The following is a 23783-nucleotide window of genomic DNA, read 5'->3' on the forward strand; positions in this document are numbered from 1 at the left end:
ACAATGAAGGGATGGAAGATGACTGTAAAGATGAAAATTATAAAAGATTTTATAAAAGGAATTGATAAGTTGTTTGAAAAAAGAAAGAATAAAATAAAAATAAAGAAAAAAGGGAGAGACTGTGATCAGGCAGGAGACTAGAACAAAGCCATACACTAGTGATTTAAGGTATATTTTGAACTGTTAGAAGAAACTGTATCTCAAAATTTTAAAGAGAGAACAACTTATATATATATACGCCAAAAATAAGGGTAACTACTATAAAGGAATAAAATATGACTCTAAAAATGAAAAATAAAAAATGTTTTTTTAAAAAAGGGATTGATAAGATGTTGGTTAAAAAAGGGAAAAAGAAAAATTAAAAAAAAAGTTAAAAAAATTAACTTTGATGAACTAATGAATCATGGTAAAAAAAAAAAGCCATGAATTCTATGTGCAGTATTCCCCTAGCGCTGGAGTTCTCCCCTTCTCCTTGATCGGTAAACTTGGTCTTGGCTTGCTGGCTCTTCGCACCGATCTTCTGGGGGAGGGGCCTGTTGCCGTGGTTTCCAAATGTCTTTGCCGGAGGCGGAATTGCCCCGCCCTTGTCGGTCAGGGCTAAGCAAGCTGCTCGGGTTTGCTCTCAGGAGCTTTTGTTCCTACAAGCTCTCGGTACAGCTTTGGAGGACCAGGGCGAAAATGGTGGCCTCCCAGTCTCCACCCGGAGGAGCTGAGAACTCGGGGCCCCGCTCCTCAGTGAGCCCCCAGAGAAAAGCAGTCACTCCCCACTCCCTGGTCTCCCGCTGCACTCTGTGCTCACCCAGCCTGTGACCGTTTCTATGTCTGGCACCCGACCCCGTGTGGAGTCTCCAAACCCAGCAGATCCCTGCGGTGCATTCCTGCGCCGCTGCTCCCAGGGGAGAAAGGGGAGTCTCCCCGGCTCTGCCGCTTGTTGGGTCCGTGCTGGAGGAGCAGTGGCCCAACTGGGCCGCGGATCACAGTTTATGGCAACCCCGAGCTGAGAGCCAGCGCCTCGGCTCCGTCTCTGCAGCCGGCTTACCCGCTCTGATACCTGGGAGCTCTGGCGCACTCAGGCACCCCCGGTCTTTCTGTGACCCCAAGAGTCATAAGACCACACTGTCCCGGGAGGATTCCACCCCCCGCTTAGCCACTGGAGCGAAGTCCCTCAGCGGAGCCGACTTCTAAAAGTTCCGATTTTGTGCTCCGCGGCTCTATCACTTGCCAGAAGCGGCCGACGGAGGCCCCTTCCCCTGCTGTCTATCCTCCTGAATATCGCCTCGGATTCACTTCTCCGCACGTCCTACCTTCCAGTAAGTGGTCGCTTCTCTGTTCAGAGAGTTGTTGCTACTCTCCTCTTCGATCTCCTGTTGAGTTCATAGGTGTTCAGAATGGTTTGATCCCCATTCAGCTGAATTCCTGAGACCAGATGAAATCTAGGTCTCCTACTCCTCCGCCATCTTGCCTGGCTTACATGTTTTATGGGCAAGCAAGTTCAAACCTGTAGGGCAAACCAGCAGGCTGAAAATGCTATGACTGGAGCTGATGTTGCAATCTTATTTCTTCTTCCAGGAAACCTGACTTGGTTGCTCTTAAGGATTTTCAACTGATTACATAAGGCACACGTGTAATATCTGGGGTAAGCTCATTTACTTAAAAGTCAACTGATTGCAGATGCGAATAACCAGGTCTGCAAAATACCTAACAGTAACAATTAGATTCGTGTTCAATTAAATAAAGGGGTGCTATAGCCTAGCCATGTTAACATATAAAACTATTATAGAGCTTATATGAGTGTTTTCCTCCCGACCTCTGGCTATAATCAGTCCCTCTAGAAACTTAAAAATTCTTAAACCTGTAAGTAAACAAGGATCGGAGAGAAGCAGAAAGGGGAGCCATTTTTTAAATGTACAGAGCAACTTCCGGCCTTAGCACAGATCTGGACCCAGACTCTCAAGCTCTCCCACCAGAAATCCCTCTCCACGTCTCACCTCTCCCGTCTCCATGCAGGCTGTACTTTCAGGCATGTTCCTTGCAAGTGGTGACTGATTAGTAAAATTACTGCGTAAAGAGGCAGAGGAGGCTGACCAGCGTGGAGATCTGAGCACATAAACGCGTATAAGAGAAGCCTTTGCCCTGCTTGCGTGGTGACGGTTTTCCAGGGCCCAGGCACTGCTTCCTGCTCCGCCCCCACCACCAGGGATGGGCCTCTGTCTAAAGACCTCGGCCCGCTGCTTGTGGTGCGTCGGACCCACGCATTTGCTCTTGCCTTTCCACTCTTTGCAAATCCGTGTACCCAGATGTATGAACCAGTACATTTATTTTAGCGAGCCTAATTCGAGAAGGATGGATATAGCTAAAAAAGCAGGTTAGAACAATGAAAATGGTCTGAATTCTTAAAAACATGTCTTACTAAAACAACTGCTGTCGCTTATCTGTAGTTTTCCTAATTCAACGGATGAGGGGTTATTCAGCCTTCAGAAACCTCATGCTTGTAGTTTGGTTACCTTGGCACTGGGTGAAAGACATTTGTAACAATCTTGATCATACTGTGCAAACCAAAACACATATATGCCTTCGTGTAGTTCGTTGACATCTCAAAAAAGAGGCTCTTTGCTTAAAGTTTGGAGATAACCATTAAATGTCTTCCTTAAAAAAATGTGTCTATATATGTATATAATATGTATATGTGTACAACATATATTAATACATATATGTTACACATATATATTATATTATGCATATATATTATATATTATATTTTTATATTATACTATATACATATATAAATGAAATGTATATAATTATATATTATACATATACACATATACATATAAATTATACATATACATATATAATTATACATATATGTATTATATATTTTTTACATATACATATATATAAATGAAATGGCTTACCATTTAATGGCAACCAATAAATTAAAAAACAAAATCAGAGGATCCTAGATTTGATCATTTCCTCACTATTTCTTAGCTATCTCTGAATTCTCAGATTGAAGCCTAAGGTCTACAACAGTAGTTCATCCTTAAATCTCTCTCCTGGCTCAGCACCAGCTTGCTTATCTCTCTATTGCTGGATTTTGCCTCTGCAGCCATACATAGCCTATGTTACCTGCCCAGACAGTGTAAGATAATCAAAGAAGGATTTCTTTTGCTTTTCATGAAGCCGTAAAAATTTTCATTTGGCAGATCTCTTGAAGATTTCCTAATGTGACTACTTATTTTACGGTTGATAAAACCAGGCCCTGAGAGGTCAGGGAATTCATTTCCAGCACACAGGTAGCAGAGCAGGGCGGAGCCCGAGACCGTCTGTGCAGGGAAACAAAGTTGCACTTAGCCCAAGCTAAGAGTACTAAATAGTTGATGTGACAGGAGACTGATCACAGTGAAGAGGAAAGTGACATCATACTGATCAAAGTAAACCAAGCCTGGTGGCAGCTGTGGCCACCATTTGACAGCTCCATTCTATCTGCTTCTCCTCTCCTTCCAAGCACTTGTAGGATTGTGCTTCTTGCTTTCCCTGTAGTTGGCCGGGGTGGGGGGATGCAACTGGTTCTCCCCATTGGGTTGGCAGTGACAGGTAGCCTGTCACCTGGGTCCATGGCTAAGGACTATAGGCCATGATACCTGTTCTTTCCATTGAGTTTCCACTGAGTTGGAAATGACATGTAACCCACCAACCTGAGTCCCTGAGGAGGACTATGAAGACATGAAGTGAAAGTCTCAGCTCACTCATGTGGGATCTGTAGAATAAAAAAGAAATAAGCCTTTGTTATTTTAAATGTTGCCATTTGGGGAATTCTGTTAATTGCATTATAACTTAGCCCACCCTGACCACTATAATCATCCCACTGCTGCATAGTTGATTTACTTCATTTCTTATCTGGCATCTGCAAAGAGAAGAAGCAGCAGCAATAAAAGTCGAGAGTTAGAGGCTATGCAGTGTTCTGAGTCTGAATTACAGTCCCATCACTACTATATGTGTAGCTCTAAGTTTCCAGTAGAGTAGGGATAATAGGATCATTTGAAAGGGTCATTATGAAGATTAAATGAGCTAAGATACCAGAGTATCTTAAAATTTTTGAAGTACTCAAATAACTGCTATTTCCTACTATTACTGTTAGAAACGAATTCTTCACAGACCCAGGCCAGTTCTCTTTCCATGATACCACCTGACCTCACATTCCCTACCTTTACAGTGCCTGCTTTTTTTCCTGAATGGTAACGGACGGGAGAGAAATGGCATCACACTGCTAGGATAGTTTACCCACACCACAACCCCAGCTCCCACGCTGGACAAATCTTTCAACAATCAGTAAACTCAGATCTTCAAGTTTCCTCTTCCCTCAGCTACTTAAATTGTAAAGCTGGAGCTATATGTCATTCCGATTGCATACCAAAATTCCTAAGTCAGCAAACTAAATGTTACTACTAACGGCTTGAGGTAGGCTAGTAGGGTAACCAAGAAGATTTCTTTAGAAAATGTTTTTTTCAATGAATGATTTTTCTTTTATATAGAAGAATGCAAGTTGTAAGATTGTGAGGAGGTGAGAGGAGGATCCTGAGTCCAAGGTCAGGAACAAGACAAGAATGCCCACTCACCACTTTTATTCAAAATGGTACTGGAAGTCCTGTCCTGAGCAATTAGGCAACATAAAGAAGTAAAAGGCATCCAAATCAGAAAGAAGTAAAATTGTCTCTATTTGCAGATGGCATGATATTATATATAGAAAACCCTAAAGAGTTCAGAAAAGAAAAAACTATTAGAACTAATGCACAATTTCAGTAAAATTGAGGATACTAAATCAACATCAAAAATCAATTGCATTTCTATATACCAACATCTAATTACCAGAAAGATAGATTGAGAAAACAATGCTATTAAAAATAGCATCAAAAAGAATAAAATATTTTGGAGTAAATTAACCAAGAAGGTGAAAGATCCATATGATGAAAACTATAAGACATTGATGGAAGAAATTGAAGAGGACACAAATAAATGGAAAATTATTCCCTGTTCATAGACTGGAAGAATTAATATCGTTAAAATGTCCATACTACACAAAGTAATCTACAGATTCATTACAATCCTTATTGAAATTTCAATAGTATTTTTCACAGAAATAGAAAAAAAAAAAATTCCTGAAGTTTGTGTGGGATGAGAAAAGACCCCAAATAATCAAGGCAATCTTGAGGAAAAAAAAGAACAAAGCTGGAGGCATCACACCTCCTGATTTCAAACTATATTGCAGAGCTCTAGTAATAAAAACAGTCTGGTATTGGTATTGGCATAAAAACAGACACATAGATCAATGGAACAGAATAGAGAGCCTAGAAATAAGCCCATGCATGTATGGTCAATTAATTTTTGATAAAGGAGCTAAGAATATGCAGTGGAAAAAGATGGTATCTTCAATAAATGGTGTTGGTAAAACTGGACAGCCACATGCAACAGAATGATACTGGACTACTATCTTACACCAGACACAAAAATCAACTCAAAATGCATTAAAGACTGACCATAAGACCTGAAACTATAGAACTCCTAGAAGAAAACATAGGGTTAAGCCATTTGACGTTGGTCTTGGCAGTGATATTTTGTATTTTATACCAAAAGTAAAGGCAACAAAAGCAGAAATAAAGAAGTGGACTACGTCAAATTAAAAAGCTTCTGCACAGCAAACTATCGACCAAATGAAAAGGCAATGTATGGAATAGGAGAAAACATTAGTAAACTGCATATCTGATAAGGGATTTATATCCAAAATATAAAAGGACTTCATACAACTTAATAGCAAAAAAACAAATAAGCCAATTAAAAATGGGCAGAAGACATGAACAGACATTTCTCCAAAGACATCCAGATGGCCAACAGTCACATAAGAAGTTGCTCAACATCCCTCATCATCAGGGAAATGCAAATCAAAATCACAGTGAGATATCACTTCACACCTGTCTGAATGGCTAAAATAAAAAACACAAGAAATAACAGGTGTTGGTGAGGATGTGGAGAAAAAGGAGCCCTCGTGCACTGTTGGTGGGAAAGCAAACTGGTATAGCTATTGTGGAAAACAGTATGGAGTTCCCTCAAAAAATTACAAGTGAAACTACCCTACAATCCAGGAGTTACACTACTGGATATTGACCCAAAAAATACAAAAACACAACTCAAAGGGGTACATGCACCCTGTTTATTGGAGCATTGTTTACAATAGCCAAACTATGGAAGCAGCCCAAGTACCCATTGAGAGATAAATGGATAAAGAAGATGTGGTATATATACACAATGGAATATTATTCATCCATAAAAAAGAATGAAATCTTGCCATTTGCAGCAACATGGATGAAACTAGAGAGTATAATGTTAAGCGAAATAATTCAGAGATAGACAAATACCATAGGATTTCACTCATATGTGATTTTAAGAAACAAAACAAATGAGCAGAGGATAAAAAAGACAGACCAAGAAACAAACTTTTTTTTTTTAAGATTGTATTCATTTATTAGAAAGAGGGGGGAGAGGGAAGGAGGTAGTGAGGAGGGGGGAGGGGCAGAGGGAGAGGGAGAAGCAGACTCCCTGCTGAGCAGGCAGCCTGATGCAAGGCTCAATCCCGGGACTCAATCCCAGGACCCTGTGATCATGACCTGAGCCGAAGCCAGACGCTTAACTGACTGAGCCGCCCCAGTGCCCCCAACAAACAAACTCTTAACTATAGACAACAAACCGATGGTTACCAGAGGGGAGGTGGCGGGATGGGCAAATAAGGGGACAGAGATTAAAAAGTACACTTATCCTGATGAAAAAAAGTTAAAAATAAAAGAAGAATAAAATCCTATCATTTTCAACAACATAAATAAACCCAGAGGGTACTATGCTAAGTGAAATAAGCCGGACAGAAAAAGACAAATATCACAGGATATCACTTATATGTAGAATCTTAAAAAAAAAAAGGAAAACAGAAACACAGAATAGAAAAGCAGAGAAATAGGGAGAGGTTGGTAACAGGGTTCAAACTTTCAGTTATAAGGCAAATAATTTTGGGTATCTAATATATAACGTGGTGACTACAGCTGATAACACTATTACATAATTGAAGTTTGCTAACAAAGTAAAACTTAAATGTTGTCACCACAAAGAAAAAGAAATATAAAAATGTTTTGTTTGGTCTAAATATGATATTAAATCTCTACTCTTCCCAAATCATGAGAGAAAAATACCAAAATAGTTTAAAGTAGCACAGGCAACATTTGAAATATAAGGTAGAAGAAGGTAAGAAGTATATGTAAAATGAGAGAAATGTGTTGACAATTATGGTATTAAGTTAACCCTGACATTCTCTGAAAATCATATGCCAAATAAATGTATAAATGAAAAAAAAAAAAATCCCAAACTGTTACAAAGTATTTCCATGCCCAGTAACAGCAAAGGCAGATGTTTGCCTTTGAAAAAATACAATTTGGGTAAAATTTTACCACAAACTTAATTTAATTTAAAGAGAGAGAAGTTGACAAAGAGGTCTCAGAAGAAGCAGATTTTCTCAAGTAGAAATGAAATGCTGACAGAGAAGATCCCCAGTTAATAAACACAGCCACCCAGGAAGAATGGGTTTAGGTGATCAATGTAATGATGACACAGAAATCATGGAATTGACCTTCTTGAGATGTTAGTAGTTTAAATTGCTTTGCAAGTAATTACTAGAACTGTTTCAGCCCACTCACTTCTTTGGGCCACAGAATTTGCTTTGACTGGTTTTGCTCTTATGGACATGACAAGAAGATGCTATCTTCTTACAAGAACTGAGTCCTTTCCAGGAAGAGTTTCCTTGTAGACAGACTGTATCAGGCCTTCTAAGCTCATGACCGTCTCTCATTAGGTCCACCCTGAATGACGTAGGTGCTGGACTCGGTGTTCATTTCCATGGATAATTTAGCATATACCTTCACACATTAGGTGTTTCCAAAATGAATTAGAGTAAGTTGGTTTCTCACCACCTCCCTTTAATGAATAAAAATTCATTGAAAAGTAAAGATCACGTTTAACATGTAAAGTGAACTGAGTTGGGGCAACTAAGTAACCAATTAATAGGATGTCACATAAAACATTTCCTTCAATAGAGCAAAATTTCCCTAGAATAAAACTATTTCTCCCTGTACCCCCTGGCAATACAGATGGGCAAAGCTGAGGTAATGTGGACACATGAAACATTCCATGAATTCAAAGTCTTATGAAGGTCGTCAGGAGGTACGACATGCTTGCAAAACCTAGGGAGACCTTGGGCCCTTGAAGTAAGTTTAATTCTTCATACACCCACAAGTTCTTTAGATTTTATCCTCTGTCTGACACATAAACTCACTGAAATTTCTCCCAGACCTCTCCACTTCACCCCCATTTTTCCTCTGTTATTGGAGGTTGTTTCACTTTAAACAGCTATATACTTTGCATAATATCTTTTTTTTATTTTATTTATCCATTTAGAGAGAGAGAGAGAGAGCAAGCAGGGGAAGGAGCAGAGGGAGAGGGAGAGAATCTCCAGCAGACTCCTCATTGAGCACTGAGACTGGCATGGAGCTCAATCTCACGACCCTGAGATCATGACCTGAGCCGAAATCAAGAGTCTGGAGTTTAACTGACTCAGCCATCCAGGCGCCCCATGTGTGTAAGATCTTAATATAGAGCCACAAGCACCTGGACCATGGAACCCCAGTTCAGATCAGCTGGGAACTCTATTCTTTGCTTGGTTCTACTTCAAATATATGTTTTTTGTGCTTTTCCTTCTGCATTTGCAAGAACACAACTGTCCTATAGGCTTTTTTTTTTTCCTCCTTGTTATACCTGTTTCTTCACAAGTGCCAGTTGATAGAATACTTTTCCTAACATTTACTCACTGAGCTAAGTTTATTTCCACCAGCTATGCTTGGTCATGTCTGTTCACCCCACACAATAGCTTTCCTTATTTCATCCATATTGACATTCAACACTTACAAACATAGCAATAATACAGTTCTTCCCAAATTAAATACTGTTCCGGAAAAGTTAACATGTGTTCTGGGGGGGAGGAAGAGAAGGAGTGTTTGGTTTGTAAAAGTTTGGAAAGCATTGGATTAAACATCGGGTGGCTCAGTTGTTGAGCGTCTGCCTTCGGCTCAGGTCATGATCCTGGGGTCCTGGGATCGAGCCCCACATCGGGCTCCCTTCTCAGCGGGAAGCCTGCTTCTCCCTCTCCCACTCCCCCTGCTTGTGTTCTCTCTCTGGCTGTGTCTCTCTCTGTCGAATAAATAAATAAAATCTTTAAAAAATTTTTTTAAAAAAAGATCTTTAAATGTCTTTATTGCAGGTTTTTCTCCAGAGTTTTTAAGCTGTAATGTGCACCGTAAACCCTGTAAGGTGGGATATAGAATATATAATTCCATATAATTTATGACCTGGTTTTTTTCATAACCTGGTTTACTGTGCAAACCTGGTTTACTGTTCTTTTTCCTATCCTAGTTTATGGTTACAGAAGCATTGCATATGGAAGAGTACTAAGTTTGGCAGCAGTTAATTCAGGATTACCAAATAACGCTCCCTAAAATAACTCCATTAATGACCTATTTGACAGTCTTTTTGCAATGGTTATGATATTTATCGATACTATAAGGGTTTATGATGACTTCAAAAAATATTTTTAAATGCCATAAAATAGAAATTAAATGAAAAGAGAGGCATCGGAGTGAAAAAAAAAAGTCAGAAAAATGCTAAAATAAAGCCAGAATGAAGGGGTATATAGAATATAAAAATGTATTCTGGAACATCCTACGCAGAAGCTAATAGGGGTCAAAAATGGCTCTGAGCTTACTGACAGTTCAAATCAAAAAGGGAAGAACAATCATTTATAAGATTTATAATGTCTATGAGATCAAAACACAGCCGATGCTTTGGAAAAGCATAACATACCCTATATTCTGCAGACTGAGAAATTTTCTCTTCAGGATCTTCATAGAGAACACAACGTGTGGGTCCCAAACCCAGCTACATGTTAAAAATCACCTGGGGCAGTTTGTGAAATACATCTTCTCAGTCCCCACCACAGAATGACTGAGTTAGTATTTTTAGTAAGTTCTCTCATGGGTCTTCAGCCAATCAGGAAGACCAGAAATCAGAAATTCCTACTTTGATAGAAAATATCCTTAACAATGTCCTTGTTAAAGTTGTTGGAACAGTTGCTTTAGGCCAAGATTTCAGCCTCACAAGGAAAGAGATACTTGGTCAATTACTTGAAGATATTCCCTTAATGTATTTTCAATTGTCTCCCTGTTAATGGCAGAGAACTCTCCCAGAAATAAATATTATAATTGAGCCCCACTTCTCTGAAAGCCTGTGATTCCATTACACAATTGAAATATTCAATAAAGTCAGTGAATATTTATTTGGAAAACACTCAGCTACAATAAAATGCAACTTAAAAACAAAAACTTTCACTTATAAACATACTCTCTTCTCTCTAACTCAAAACCATCAACATTAATTGGCGACAGAATTCTCCACTTCTGAAAGCTATACAAACAAACACAGATGTCAAACAAGAAACAAATTGATAGGATACACAAAATTATCTCAGTTGCCTTACAAGGTAACACTGAATATATTAAACAAAAGTTGGAAAGAAAATTTAATTTACAGATCTCACAGGAATATTGGTTTCATATTATAACAGCTCTTATGCTATGAATTTTCCCTCAAGGAGGGAACGCCAATGGAGAGTAATCTCTAGAAATTTTCACACTCTTCTACAAAACAATAAAACAGATCAGAAATTATCTAATCAATGTTGAAAAAAAACGTCAAAATAAAAGTGCAGATTTGCATTCCTTCTGGGGCTGCTTACAATTGCTTAGTTTTGAAAGAGGAGGAATTGAAGTTTTTTAAGGATGTCAACAAACACGAGGAAAATAGGATGGCTACAGAGAGTGACAAGAGCTCTATCAGCTTGGAGCTAAGAGGGCCTGTCACCACAAACTGTTGTTGTTTACTGAAAACGCTAAGGACTACCAGGACATTGTTCTTCTTAGTTATCTCAAGTCCAAAAGAGCAAAGGAAGGAAAAGCCACAATGATGAAAGTGACAGGGAAATAAATTACGGCTCAATAAAAGGAAGAACCCTACAACAATTAGAAGCAAAAGTGAGTTACGGGACACCAAATACAGAACAAGTCACTGGGACATTTGACTGGCATTTGCAGGGCAGTACTTCTCCAACCCTGGAGTGTACCTGAATCACTGAGAAGGCTCCATAAAGCCATCTACTGGGCTATAGCTCCAGTTTCGGATTGGGTAGGTCTGAAGGGAGGCCCTAGAATTTACATTTCTAACAAATTTCCAGGTGATGCAAACTCTGTTGGCCCTCGGCCACACTTCAAGAGTCTCTGCTGTAGCATATGGGTGACAAATTCCCAGACTACAGGATCTAGACAAGGTTACTTCGCAGGAACGGATTGCTGCTCTGATGGTACACAGGTTAAGAGTTCTGGTTTCTCAATGGAAATCAGAATTCCAAACTCTTATAAGAAGTCTCTTGATTTTTAAGTATTGGTAACTGATTTTTTTTTAAGATTTTATTTATTTATTTGAGAGAGAGAGAGAGAGAAACAGCATGAGAGGGGAAAGGGTCAGAGGGAGAAGCAGGGTCCCCACTGAGCCGGGAGCCTGATGTGGGACTCGATCCCAGGACTCATGACCTGAGCCGAAGGCAGGTGCTTAACGACTGTGCCACCCAGGTGCCCGGTAACTGATTTTAAAAAAAAAAAATATTTAAACACTGGGTGAGCTAAACAACACATGTCCGTGGGCCTGATTAAGGTCCATATACTTAGAGTTTGAGATCTTTCTGTAGAGGGATACATACATCAGGTAAGGAATTTTGTTTAAAAAACATATAGATTTAAAATGACTCTCTAAAACTAAAGGTGAAGTTCAAAGACCCAAGTTGTCAAAAATAATAAGTATAACAAAAAATAGGGGTGCCTGGGTGGCTCAGTCATTAAGCATCTGCCTTCACCTCAGGTCATGATCCCAGGATCCTGGGATCGAGCCCCGCATCGGGCTCCCTCCTCGGCGGGAGGCCTGCTTCTCCCTTTCCCACTCCCCCCTGCTTGTGTACCCTCTCTCGCAGTGTCTTTCTCTATCAAATAAATAAATAATTAAATTTTTTTAAAAAATGGTAAAAAATACACCAACAATATCTTACTTTTTTCCCCAGTTTACTAAGTACTTTTATATATTACCTCACTTTATCTTTAAAGTCATAAAAGAAGTAAGGATTTTACTGTCATCTCCATTTTCCAGATTAAGAGCCCGAGACACAGAGAGGTTGAATGTTCAGAATTTTAAAACCCTGTTATGAAACATACTCTTCTCCTATAGCAATAGCTTGATGCCCTTAAAAGTTATTCACAGCCATTTCTACTCTACCTTTTAAAAAATCTAACAAACGGAGACTGGGATTAGGGTTCGTGTTGTCCCAAGAGCTGGTGGGTTGAGCAACTACCAAGATAACCAACATCAACAGGAAGTAATTATGACATGGTACGGAATTCAGAGCACTGGGATTACTAAAATAAAATCTCCTGTGGACCTCATAGAAAATGATAAATCACCAGGCTCTACTCCTGAGTATTCTATTCTAGAAGTTCAGAGGTCAAGGAGAAGGAATGATGTCCCACAATCTACTTGTCATTTATGCTTAATTGTGCCCAAAGAGGCTGAATTTTGATGGAAATATTTTTATCCCACTCTTTTCTTTTGATCAAAAATGTAGCCATATAGAGAAAAACTAATTCTTTACAGGGATATCCAAGGAAGAAAGTACTAAATTGTTCCAATGGATGAAAATCTATTTTCTTCTTCAAGATAGCCAGAGAAAAAGATGATCCAGTCCATTCAGTAAGACATTTTATGTCCAATCACTTTTGGTTCAGGAACTTATTGTTTCCTAGCTAAAGCCTCTCCTCTGGAGCATCTGTTATATATGTGCTCTTAATTCATGACCGATGGCACATTGTCCTTTGATTGGACCCTTATGTTATATATCACATACCATAGCCTAAGCTCTATGTGATTAGAGAAGTTTCTTCAGTATGATTTAAAAAAAAAAAAAGCATAGAATAGGAGGAATGGCCAGATTTTTCCAAACAAAACCAATATACAAATCAAAGTCTTCCAAGTACTTAAAGTTAAAACCCTCCTAGAAATGCATAGTCACTTGGTTATTTGATATAAAATGAGCATCCATATGTATAAATCTGTTGGCTAAATGTACCACTCCAACCTCCATTCTCTCTAGTCGGAGACCTCAGGGGACTATTGTCTCCATCACGGGCTTCAGAATCATACTTGTGTCAAGTGATTCAAAGCATGTCACTTAACTTCTCTGAGTCTTGGTGTCCTCCTTTGACGGAAGAAAAATATAAAAGCAAGAACAATTATACTTTTTTTTTTTCTGGTAGTTTTATGAGGAGTAAGTGAAAGAAACAACATACACAAATGGGGCTATTGAGCCTGTAGTAATTCTCCATTTATTTTGATTTCCTTCCTGTCTTCTCTTCTATGTCTCCCACCTTCACCACTTGCTTCTGAGTCTGGTTAGTGCAAATCAGGGTTTCTCAATCTCAGCACTAGTGACATTAGGATCTGATCATTCCTTTTTAGGAGAGCTGTAGTCTACACTGTAAGATATCTAGTAGCCTCTCCTTCTCTGCCCACTGGGTGTCAGTTACAGCCCCCTACAAAGCTGTGAGCACCAAAAATGTCACTAGACATTGCAAGTAAGAGAGACCTGCCCCAGCTGAGAACCACTAGTGGAAATACGGGGTCAGCTGTAAGAAATGGAGTCCATTTTTGCTTGCACTTCTGACCACTCCTCTGAGAGGAAAGAAATAAGTGAGCAGCTTTAAATCTAGCAATCTTCAAGTCTTAGTGTTAGAGGATATAAAGTGGAATCATCAAAGTAATGGATGACTCCCTCACTAAGGTAGAGTGTATTTGAGAAAGACAGACAAAAACCAAAGAGCAAATCACACTTTTCTGAAACACTTCCATCTTCAGACAGATTTTCTCTCTGTCTCTCTCTCCTGCTTTCCCTCCCTGCCTTCCTGCCTCTCCCCATCTCAAGTATACCTTGGCCTCAATAAATTAGGGTAATAAAAACAACACTAAAATATATAGTGTTATTGAGGACATTCCCAAGGAATTGTATTGAGGAGAGAGTATCCTGAATAAATAGATTGTTGTTTTAAACTGAATTCATGATACTATTAAGTTTTCAACCTCATCGTCTGGAGAGGAGCATTTCAAAGATAAACTATCTTGATATTTTCATTTCAAAGACAGGTAATAAGTAGAATACAACAATTTCCAGGGTACTCCAGACAGGCATAATCTACTTTATGTAACCAGTCACCATTCTGAGGTTTCTCAAAGAGCTTTACTTCATAGTCAGCCTGAGAAGGTGCAGATTTGTGGTGGTGGCACTGCCTATGTGGTAAAGATGGATTACTTGATTAATAAATTCAGAGAGGAGGGGAAACGAGGGAAGAACAAAGTGAAGTGCAGAACTAAAATGAAAAGATAAGACAGGTAAGGAAAAACACAGTCAAGTGAGGATGGAAGGAAAAAAAAGCAGACATAATGGTCCCTTTTCACGTACTGGATATTTGGATACACTATATTTCTGAGAAAATACAATTGTGAAAGTATGAAATATTTTCTTCTACCCAGAATATATTCCTCCTCCCTCTCATATCTTATTTTATAGGTAACAAATGTCCTCAAAGATCTATAACACTGATGTATTCTGACTCCCATTTATGAGACACGTGTCTTTTCAGAGACAGCCACAGGAAGTGTTTCCTGTGCCAAGGGACCCCGATGTAATAGGAAGGGAGAAAAGCGTTTCTATCACTCCTGTATGAATAAGAAAATTGAAGATTAAACAGGGTATTGCTTGTGCTCTGAAACTTGTGCTTAATTTAATCAGACACCCTTGTGGTTCAGGGTCTTAATAACAAAAAAGCAAGTTCCCTCGATAATAGATCTTTCCTCTTTTTTTTTTTTTAAAGTGAAAGAATTGCAAGCCTGAAAAATGCAGAAGAAAACATACCTCATAGTGGGGAAAAAATACACGTGCAAAGGTAGCAGCAGTGCCTCGAGAATATTTAAGAGCATCGTAGAGTTTATGGGGATTGGGTAGTTTTCTGAGGAGACATACATGCAATGCTCTGGAGTGAAAGACTGCAGGACCACAAGCTACAAGACAGTCTTCCCAGCACTGGCCTAGAGATAGAAAAGGTGTCTATATGCCCAGTGCTCGTCTGTGTTCCAGAAAAAGGAGCCTGAGTGAACAAGCGAGTGTTGCTTCACAGGCCCTGAGGTCCATGGCTTGAATGAACTGATGAGGGGGCTGAGCAGGAGAGCGAGCTCCACCACACAGGGGCTGCCTCCCAGGCTGTAAGCAGTCCTCTCGGCAGCACGCTCCTGACTCCCCTCCCGGTGTGAGCCTCTACCCTGTCCAGCAAGCCCTCTCCACTGCCCCCAGTCATGTATGTGAGCAATGGCTCTTGAGAATAAAGAATAATTTGAGGGGCAAAGAGTAAATGCCTCAGTCACAGCCATGTCTCAGGATTCTGGTCATTTCTCCACTTCAGACTCTCACTCGCTCTCTACCCTCCAGTCAAGCCTTACAGAGTTCCACAGGGAAAAATATCGTTAGCAATCAAGTTCACCAGTGAAAAACTTTCGTGACAACAGAAAAGACAACTGATTTGATATTCAAAACAAAGAAGGGTACCTAAAGTTAAGTCTCTTGTGTTGGTGCCCTTTGCTTAGCTTCCTGATCTCTCTATTCCTCTCATGAGCAAGAAAATGCAGATGCTAATGTCCTGATGCTCCTCAGACAAGCCAGCATGGGCAGAGCTGTCTTGATCTGCTGTCTGCTAAAATAGACGCCATACCAAACATGGATTTCCCTCAAATCACTAACTAAATTAGAGATTTAAAATACCTTCTGTGGGTTATACTATGGTACTGTCCTTTTCAAAATCATGGTTTCTCAAATTTCTTCTGAGGAATTTACCATTTACTTACTGCCTTAGAAGTGCAGGTGTAAGGTGTCAAGACAGAGGAGCATAAAATGTGAAGTGCCAAGGAAAAGTAGCCAAAGGGATTGATAGCATAAATAAACACCTCTTGAAAACCCATTCCAGTGGGCTTACACTGAGCAAAGAACTAAGACATTGCCCCATAGAATCAGAGAACCATAGCTCCTCAGATTTTCAAGGGCCTTAACAGCAGTGTGGTCTTACTCAAATCTTTTTACTTATAAAGATATGGACAAACAGGGTTACTGGAGTGGAGGGGGGTGGGAGGGATGGGGAGGCTGGGTGATGGACATTGGGGAGGGTATGTGCTATGGTGAGCGCTGTGAACTGTGTAAGACTGATGAACCACAAGACCTGTACCTCTGAAACAAATAATACATTATATGTTAAAAAAAAAAAAAAAGACATGGAATAACAGACCCACAGTGGGTAGGTGCCTTGCCCAAGATCACCCAAGTGGTGTTATCTTTATTTTCTCATTGGCAAGAATTTCAAAGAAACTGAGATTTTTTTCTCAACTTGTAAGCTAACAAGTTAACAAGACAAGAGATTCCTGGCTCAGAGACAAAAGCCTTTATTACGCACAGCAATAACAGTAGTACCAGCATTTTCTTGTGATGGCTCCCCTACCCTAGTTTCCAGAGGGATATTTAAAGAGGACAAGCTGACACCTGCACATGCAGGGGGTTGAGTTACAGAAGAACCCTGAGCTTAGGGAATCTGGTTCTTTTCTAATAGATAATAAGCATGACTGCCCTTGGAAGACAATCATGATTGTAAGGAAACGAGTCAAGATCACTCAGAATAAAGAGAGTCCGTGCCTCTGCAGGTTGGACAGAAGTGTCTGACACCCATAGATGATTAACTTCCAATAACATCAATCCCTCCTTTCTACATCATCTAGGCTTTTGGCAAATTTTTCAGAGTGTATCTTTTATTCAGTCACTCTGATAAACCTTACTAACTGAGGCTGGGACCGAATCTGCCCATTTGTCTTTTACTGCATTTTACTCTCAACAGATTCTAAGCAGCAGGATGAGGCCAACCTACAGGAGTGACCTCAGCCATGCCTCCCTACCCCCAGGTCCCAGAGCCAACCAGCTGAACAAACCCCATCAACTTTCAGGGTCTACCTTAGAAAGCAAGGTTGATTTCTCCCTAAGCTTTGGTGTGACTTTCCATTTCGTCTGAGGTATTAATCCAGGTACAGCACAATGTATTTGTAATTGCACACACCCCACCTTGGCCCCCAAGGAGGAGATCTAGGACAATTTTATCATCCATAATAATCCAGGCCAAATGAGATCAGCTGTGTTCAGGGTGGTCTGGATTCAGACTGAAAAGACAAATAGACAAGTATGATTTCACTTCTCTGTGGAATCTAAAATCAAAACAAATGAACAAACAAAACAAAACAGAAACAGAATCATGGATACAGGAAACAAATTCCTGGTTACCAGAGCCAGGGGGGAGGACAGAGGAAATCAGTGAAGGGCATTAAACGGTACAAATTTCCAATTATAAGGTAAATAAGTCATGGGGATGTAATCTACAGCATAGAGAATATGGTAAATAATATTGTAAATAATTATGTGTAGTTACAGATGGTAACTAGACTTGTGGGGGACATTTCACAAAGTATAAAAATATCAAATTATTATGTACATCTGAAACTACTAAGGTATTGTATGTCAATTATACTTCAGTAAACAACAAAAAAAAATTAAAAGACATGTAAAAAAAATAATAATCCAGGCCAGTGTGTAGAAGCTGACCTGGAAGTTTTCCAGGGCAAGGGACAAAAGATACCCCCTGCTATGAGTGACTTTTATAGCAAGGATAACTGCCCACCGAACATTTGTAAATAACAAATCAGTTGTTCCTCCAGGAAGAGTAGAAGTGGTTTGTGCCAACTCCAACCTAGAGCTCTCTGGAGGGTGAATGTGCCTTCTCCATTGTCCTTCCACTTCCCCCAGCTGCATGCCATCCACAAAGAGCCCAGGGAAGTGGGAGACCCAGTTGGAAGGAGGCTGAGTCCCTGAGTCCCCTCACTGAGGAGATCACCCACTGACATAAGCACCTGCTCTGGGTTATTACATGAGCAAGAAATGAACTTCTGTCTTGGAGCCATCACAAGTTGGCTGACTTTTGGCAGCAGAGACTACACAAAGTTATGACATAGCAATTTCACTTTTAGGTATTCTTCCCGAAGAAGTATGCACATGTGCAAAAGCAGCCTTAATGACAGAAAACAAATGGGAAGAGCCTAAATAGGCCTTGAGTAACTTAGACAATGAAACATGACACAACAGTTCCCGTGAGTATACTAGGCTTACATGCATCGGTATGGGACAGTCTCAAGAACCTAACTGCTGATGCAAAGAGCAAGGTGTGGTGATCCATACATTCTGATGTCATTTATGTAAAATCATAAGACACAAAATTAACAGTATACCTTGTTCCTTGAGAGCTACATAGACATAAAAAATGTAAGTATTCATGGAAATAATATGGTCCTTCGGAATAGCAATTACTTCTGGAGCCAGAAAAAAAGGAACTGATGCAGGGCGGATGCATTAGCTGTATTGATAATTATTCTATCTCTTTAAAAGAAGAGAGAAATATGAAGCAAAAAAAAATGGCAATATGTTTAATTAACATCTATTATACCTAAATAAAGGGTGCATGGTCTTTATTACGTTATTTTCTACATTGTTCTGCATGTTTGAGATAGTCCATAATTTAAAATAATCTTTAAAGCAATATAGGAATATTTCTCTATTCCCAGAGGCCTGTCACTATGAACTCCTACAGTTTATCTAACCTACTTGCGTGTGAAGATCTTTGGGGAGAAAGAGGCATAATTTGACTAAAAGCAGGATGTTATAGAATTCTTGCTCTCTAGGGAAATAAACAAACACACAGTAACTGCTTCAGATGCATATTCGACAGGGAATTATCCAATTTTACTCATCTTCACAAATGCAGGGAATCAAATGCAAAATTTAACACTCTGGGGCTACACTGTGAAGCCATGGCATTCCCTGGAGGTCTTCAGGTACGTGAAATAATTAATGGACTACGCTCACCCATAACTAATTTTCTCATCTCTAAAAGAACTTACGGGAAATTGTCTTCATTTAATAACTAATTGGAGTATAACTCAATACCAATTATAAAATATTTCTTGTATTTTTAACAATCTCAGACCACTGTTCAAACAGTAGTTTCAATGGATTGACATTGTCTATGACTGAAGATGAGGGAGTGAAGTCGGAGGCATCGTGTCAACATGGGCCAAGTCCTACCACCTCCTTCACAGACATTCCCTGATCGACCAAGTCCATAGAAAGCTTAGCTCTTCTGACCTCTTAAATACTATTGTAGGTCTACTTTCTGTCACTACTTATGTGAGTAGTGAACATTCACTGGATTTTTTTTTTCATTCACTTGGATATGCCTAGTTTGACATATTTTTGTATCTTCCACAGCACCTGGTACTGAAATGTACGCGAATTAGATGTAGTGGAAAATTGTGTTGTTGTTGGTTAGCTGATATATGTAGCACGGGGATCCGAATTGGATTTTAAGGTTCAGTTATGTGTTCCTTGGATTGAGCCTTATAATCTCTCCTCAACCTACCTTTCAATCCAGCACCTAGCATAAGGTATAGGGAACACATTTTCTGACCTATCAGCCAATCAAATGAAGCAATAAATAAATCCAAATGTTTTTCAGGGTTCAGAGTAAAGAAACATATTCTTTCCAGTTTTACATGGTGAGGTTAAGGTAGAGATGGATCATTTTTGCACTTAATCTATTCCTTTTCTGTCTGTTGCTCCTACAGTGAAAACAGATTAACACTTCATAACTATGCTCCAGAACGCATGACTGTTCCTGAGCTTTATACATACTGTGACAGAAGGTTTCAGAAAACTAGGAAGAGCAAATTAAGAGTTAACAGGATGTATTCCATTCTTTACGAGAAAAACTATATACAGTCAAAAGTCAGACCTTGGTAACAAGCTTAGGCTTCACAAGAAAGGTGTATATCACCTCAAAAATTATGTCACTGCATTCTATGACAGGTAAGCATTTCTCAGGCAGTTGAGACATATTTATTCTGACACATCCATTATTATCCAATGACAAAATAACAAGATGCTCATAAAAAGAACTGAAGAACTAACACCCCTGGACTAATGAACACAGAGTCTACAGGGGACATCTAAACAAGGCAAGAGTCAGGATCTCTACTGAACCATGGTCTCACACCCACAAGTCAACTGGTTTTTGCCCATGTTAATTAAGAAGATGAGTAATGTGGACAATGGACTCAAATATACACATAATTAGAATGTGAATTTTAACCAAAGATTTGCACCTCTTTCTCTGCCCTGACAAATTACATGCCAGAGTTACCAAATATATTGATTTCAGGTTACACTATCACACTCCCCTCTTTAGAAGTCAGTGGTGATTTCCTATTACCTGGAAATAATACTCCAGCTTCTTGGTGGGACATTAAAAGTTCTTCCTTCTCAGGTCCTAATATATACCTAGAGGCCTGTACCCTACTCTATTCATCCATTCACTGTGTGATTTGACATGCCAGTCTGTTTGCCAGTCCAAATACCGGGAATAGACCACATTCTTTGAATTTGTGCCTCTGCTTAGGCGGTAGCTTGAGACTCCCCCATAACTTACTTACCCACACATTCAAAGTTTTACACATCTTCTAAGATCCATTCAGATATTGCTTCATCTGTGAAGCCTTCCTTGATCCCTTCCCCCCAGCAAATTAAATACTCTGTGGAACCACAGCAAATTTCTTGCACATTGATTTAACTCTGTTAATAATATATCTTGTATGAGTGAAGACTATCTGAATGTCTTTACCCCATCCTATATTATATCCCCTAGGATGAGGATCGAAATCCTACTAGAGTCACGGTGCTTGGTATGCTGCTTTGCACTCAATGGACCAATGAATATTTGTCCCATAACTAAATGAATAAATGGAAATGTACACTGGCTTAGTTTATATTTTTGACTAGAGATTTCATAATACATAGAGTCCAATAAGCTATGAAATCATTACAATAAAGGGAGTAAAAAGATGAGTAATCTACAGAGTAGAATTTAAATAAGGCAGAAGAATAGAGATGTTAGGGCCAAATTTTAGTGTAAAATTCATGGTGCAGTGTAGTATAAGAGGGAGAATACTCATTTGGGGGCCATCAGATGTGAATTCATATTTTTACTCAACCACTTAATTCATCTGAATCTATTTTTCTCATCTATATAATGGAAGCAAAAATCTCTGCCTGTCAGCACTATCGTTAGGACCAAATAAGATAATGTGTAGGGATGGGGGGGATGTTGGGGGATGTGACTATGGTGAGATATTAACCCATGGCTTTTCCCTGTGTTACTGCAAATTCTTGTGAGCCTGGGGTTCATTGCCTCAAGGAAGGCATGAGACAGCAAACAGGAGTTAACTCTTGGGTTTTGTGTTTCAGGAATCTAAAGTTCAGCAAGGAATGAAAAGAAGTCATGTATATCTATCATCAATCTAGAAAAAAGTGTGATGAGTAGGAAGAAACTTTCCTTTTTCCCACCCCTGATGCCTCAGCTCTGAATTAGACAAAGTTCTCCAAGTTGGGCAATGAAGGGAAGGTAAAAGGGAAGACAAAATTGACTAAATTTTGCAGTTCTGGGAAAATAGAACCTTCTACAAGAACCCAACCCAGGCTGAACGCCGGGGAATGGGGGCAATCACTGGATAGGCTTATGGGATTTGAGAGCACAGGAGGCCTATACCTCATTTCTCAGGAAGCAACAAGACCCCTGTAGAGAAATGGATAAACGTGTCCGGAACAGGTTTCTCTGACTCAGTGTGGCCAAGAAGCAGTGGAGGCATCGCATGCACCTACCAGGGCATGGAAGCAGATGAGGCCTCCCATAACCTCTCAGAGGTCCTGTAACCCCAGCATCCCGTAAGAGATTTATCACAATGTCTGTCAATTCAGAGTGTCAGAAAAGATGCAAAGAGAAGCATATCCAAAGTGGCCTTCCTAATGGGAACAAGAACAGTGGCAGCAAGACCTCCATGAGTGAAATGACAATTACCCGGCAGGAGCAACAGCAATGACATTGATGACAGTGACCAGAAGCAGCCCAGCCCATCTGACATCTTGGCAGGCACTGTACCCTCATCCCCGCCCAGAGCACAAATAAAGAGAGGGCAAGACTGAAGTACAGAGATTAAATCCCTGATATCCACAGGACGGGATTTCTTTTTTTTTTTTTTAAGATTTTATTTATTTAGAGAGAGAATGAGCGAGTGAGAGAGAGGGAGAGCATGAGCACAGGGAGGGGCAGAGGAAGAAGCAGGGAGCCAGATGTGGGGCTCGATCCCAGGACCCTGGGACCATGACCAGAGCCTAAGGCAGACGCTTAACGAACTGAGCCACCCAGATGCCCCAGATGGGATTTCATAATAGAAATTCTATGAAGTTTCAGAAAAGATGAGAGAAGTTACGGTTCTTACTCCCCTGAGTTTATAGACCTGGGTTTGACTTATGCAAAGTGCCCGGCCCGGAGTGTGCATGGAGTGCTCAACAAATGTCAGTTCCTTCCTCTCCCCTTCTTACCTCCTAGAGTGACATCATCAGAATTTGAAATGCGATATGTATCTTCTAGTCTACACAGGAGTTGGCAACTTTTTCTGTAAGGGCAGAGAATAAATGTTTTAGTGTTTGCAGGCCATTGCATCTTCTAAAACTGCTCTACTCTGCCCTGTAATGTAAGATCAACCAGAGAGAATACATAAATAAATGTGGACGGCCATGCTCCAGTAAAGCTTTATTCACAAAAACAGGCAATGGCCTGGGTTTCGTCTGCAGGCCATACTTTGCGGGAACTGGAAGAAGGGAAATGGCTTAAAGGGCTGCTAAAATAATGATGGGAGAGAATCCAGGCTTGAGGGCAGCTGTAGGACTGGAAAGGCATGAATACATTCTCGAGGAGGATGCAGGCAGCTAGAGAAGCAAGGACTTCTCCTCTGGTAGACTGAAAGAGTGAGGTATTACTGATAAAAATGGAGCAGTTGGAAAAAGTTTGGAATTCAAAAAAAGAAGAGATTAGCCATATCTCCCTTATCACAAAGGGTCTTGATGCCCCCACATCCATGTAAAATTCAAAGGCAGAAAGAGTGTAGAAAACCTACAGGTTCAAGCTCCAACACATCAACCTCATTACAGCACAATATAATATTTCACAAGTGCCGACTTGACTTGGCATTGAAGTCATTGCTGAAAACTCACCGTTTCCTTTTTTCTTCCAAGCAATTTGCTAAGCCCACCCCAACCACTTCCTTAGCAGACTCCTACTCCCCAGGACCACTAGGTAAATACCCCAACTTCCCCAAGGACCAGTTGTATCAAACAAGGAAGGATGGTATCTATGCCCCAGACTCCACAGAATATCCAAATTAGCCAATGCCCACAAAGCCTGGGAAAGCCAATTACTCTCACCGCAGTTGCTGAACTGAACGTCAGCCACCTTCTACATTTCCAACTTGCTGCTACCCTCCCCCAGTGCAACCCCCTGTGTGGCCCTATACAGTAAACT

The 23783-nt window shown here is 40.0% G+C and overlaps 1 long non-coding RNA gene across 1 annotated transcript in view; it reads right to left on the minus strand.

Moving 5' to 3' along the window:
- Positions 1-3655: 3655 nt before the first annotated feature.
- LOC141373058 (uncharacterized) overlaps positions 3656-23783 on the minus strand; it is a 206381-nt gene continuing 186253 nt past the window's right edge. Inside the window, exon 6 of the long non-coding RNA XR_012378689.1 lies at positions 3656-3760. This is a non-coding gene — a long non-coding RNA (uncharacterized lncRNA). The remainder of the gene's footprint in view (positions 3761-23783) is intronic.

This window comes from Callorhinus ursinus, unplaced genomic scaffold, assembly GCF_003265705.2.
Source record: "Callorhinus ursinus isolate GAN/ISIS: 27379988/994484 unplaced genomic scaffold, GSC_fseal_2.0 scaffold7, whole genome shotgun sequence".
In the NCBI taxonomy this organism is placed as follows: domain Eukaryota; kingdom Metazoa; phylum Chordata; class Mammalia; order Carnivora; family Otariidae; genus Callorhinus; species Callorhinus ursinus.